Raw genomic sequence first — 3080 nt, forward strand, 5'->3', positions numbered from 1 at the left:
GAAGTCCACTTCTTCCATTAATTAATTGATTTGACATATATGTATAAGTGCCCAGGAATGCATCAGATACTCTACTAATTGGAGGTCTACAGGAGGGCACATATTTAACAAAAGTACTTATTTTGCTGGCTGTAAAAGCAGCATATGATTATTATAGAAATTTTGTAAAACACAGGGCTAGAGGAAAATATTATCCTAATTCTCCCTGGGGACAGAGGTGTTATTAGACTTCTTTTTTTGGCCTATATTATTATGTACTGAGATAGTACAATGCACATAACCTTGCATGCTGATTTTCCACTAGTTTTGAGAATTTTTTTTTTGCCTTTTTTTTTTTTAGAGGTTTTTGCTATAGGGCGCGTGTGCTCGCCAGACAGAGAGAGACAGAGAGACAGAAAGCGAGAAACCACCCCCCAGGGGGGATGACCATGCCACAATCCCTTCTCCTCCATTCTCCTCTCGGGATCTTGGGCACACACGCACATGTGTCCAGCGTGAGTTTAAGCCACCGGGTCTGGGATGCGAACCGCGGTCGACTACATGGGAGTCCAGCAACATAGCCATTACGCTAACTGCTGGTCCTGAGTTTTGAGTATTTATTATGTATTAAAAATTGAGTGAACATTTAAAAAATGACTAACATATTAATGAATGATTCATAACTTAATACTTTCCCTATCACTGGACATCTGGATCATTCCCATTTTTTTCCTCCTGTAAATACTGCTACAATAAATGTTGTTTTGCATTAAGTTTGCTTCTTATTTCTAGTTATTTCCATAGGGTATATTTCTGAAAGTGAATAAATAATTTGTCCAAAGGAGTTACTTGGGCACTTAACAAATATTGTCATATTTCTTTGCCAAAAATTATTATCTGTTCTACCACTGGCAATATAGGAGGCAGATAAGCAATTTTATTTTATTTTATTTTTTCTTTTTGGCTAGAGGGTGCATGTGCTTGTCAGAGAGAGAAGGAGAAGAAAAAGCACCCTGCAATGGTTACATCACACATCAATCCCTTCTCCTCCAACTTTGTCTCCTTTCAGGATTTGGGGCGTGCATGCACACCACCCGGCATGTTTCCTAAGCTGCTGACAAACCATATTGTCAGCCATGTGAGATCTGGCTGCCTTAATCACCAGGCCACTGAGCTGGACTGGGTAAAATAATTTGAAATAGGAAACTAAGCTATTTTCTATTGTTTTGGCAAGGGTGAATATGAGGAATATCTCAGGGAGATAGAACCTGCTATTAGCCTGGCCTAGATGTTGCCCTTGGTAAAAACTATTAAGATAACCTAAGGGGTAGAACTACCCTTGACAAAGGTCAGGCTAAGCTTATCGTCTAGAGAAGTAAAAAAAGACAGAAAAAAGGTGAATTTCAGGCAGCGGAAGGAGTTCCAGGGTCTCCAGATTGAACGATCTCTATCTAGATAGGGCAGAGGAGGCTGCTGCATGATCTGCTCAGAGAGTCTAAGGCCCGAGAGGGACCTATGTTGCAGAGGAAGGCGACTCTCCTTCCCAGCAGTCAGCTCCTGCTGAGCTTACACATAGTGTTGCCAGGGGTCTGTGAGTGGGAAAGTCATCAGGTTGAACATGTCGGGAAGGAGCAGGCTAATGGCCTGAGGAGTGAGCTAGATCTGTCGTCCAAGAGGTTCTATGCACTTGGTATATCCAGTGGGAATTCTATGGCTAGGTTTCAGTCACTGTTAGCTGAAAATTTCTCTCTCTTTCAAAAATTTGCTACAGAGGGAGGGGGACTTCTAGCCCAGGTTGGGTTGAGAAGGGGATTGGGAGGACTGTGGGTAGCCTCCATTGCTGCCCTCCCAGAACATCCAGTCTTGGATAAAAATGAGCTGGTGCAGAAGGCCAAACGGGCTGAGCCGGCTGAGGGAAACGATGACATGGCAGCCTGCATGAAGTCTGTAACCCAGCAAGGAGCTGAATTATCCAACGAGGAGAGGAATCTTCTCTCAGAGGCTTATAAAAATGTTGTAGGAGCTCGTAGATCATCTTGGAGGGTCATCTCAAGTAATGAGCAAAAGATGGAAGGTGCTGAGAAAAAGCAGCAGATGGCTCAAGAGTACAGAGAGAAAATTGAGACTGCGCTAAGAGCTATCAGCAATGATGTACTTACTGTCTCTTCTGGGAAAGTTCTTGATCCCCAATGCTTCACAAGCAGAGAGTAAAGTTTTCTATTTGAAAATGAAAGGTGACGACTACCCTTACTTGGCGGAGGTTGCGGCTGGTGATGATAAAAAAGGGATTGTGGATCAATCACAACAAGCATACCAAGAAGCTTTTGAAATCAGCAAAATGGAAATGCAGCCCACACCTCCTATCAGATCGGGCCTGGCCCTGAACTTCTCTGTGTTCTACTAGGAGATTCTGAACTCCCCAGAGAAAGCCTGCTCTCTTGCAAAGACAGCTTTTGATGAAGCCATTGCTGAACTCGATACATTAAGTGAAGAGTCACACGAAGACAGCACACTAGTAATGCAGTTACTGAGAGACAATTTGACATTGTGGGCATCGGATACCCAAGCAGATGAAGCTGAAGCAGGAGGAGGGGAAAATTAACCGACCTTCCAACTTTTGTCTGCCTCGTTCTCTAGAATTTATATAGTAGACCATTTTTCATCCATGCTGTCCCACAAATAGTTTTTTGTTTACGATTTATGACAGGTTTATGTTACTTCTATTTGAATTTCTATATTTCCCATGTGGTTTTTATGTTTAATATTAGGGGAGTAGAGCCAGTTAACGTTTAGGGCGTTATCTGTTTTCATCTTGAGGTGGCCGATTTGGAGATGTGGAATTTTTATACAAGTTATAAATGTTTGGGGTGCTACTTTTGGCTTCACAAGGGCCAGTGTTAAAACTGCTTCCATGTCTACCAGCACCAGACCAGATCTCCAAGAAGTTCTCAAGGGAGTGCTATATCAGGAAAATTAAATACAGACACACGGAAGTAAGAGTTCAAAAACTAAGAAAGTGGCCAACTTAATCGTAGGGACAAGTCTGGAGTTGAATATTATATCCCAGAATTTAATCAGGAAAATTGAACCAGAACAGAAGA

The 3080-nt window shown here is 42.3% G+C and overlaps 1 pseudogene; it reads left to right on the top strand.

Moving 5' to 3' along the window:
* The first annotated feature begins 1819 nt into the window (after positions 1-1819).
* On the top strand, positions 1820-2862 carry LOC102492479 (14-3-3 protein zeta/delta pseudogene; annotated as a pseudogene).
* Positions 2863-3080: the final 218 nt, after the last annotated feature.

Source organism: Tupaia chinensis, unplaced genomic scaffold, assembly GCF_000334495.1.
Source record: "Tupaia chinensis unplaced genomic scaffold, TupChi_1.0 Scaffold000067_1, whole genome shotgun sequence".
Classification (NCBI taxonomy): domain Eukaryota; kingdom Metazoa; phylum Chordata; class Mammalia; order Scandentia; family Tupaiidae; genus Tupaia; species Tupaia belangeri.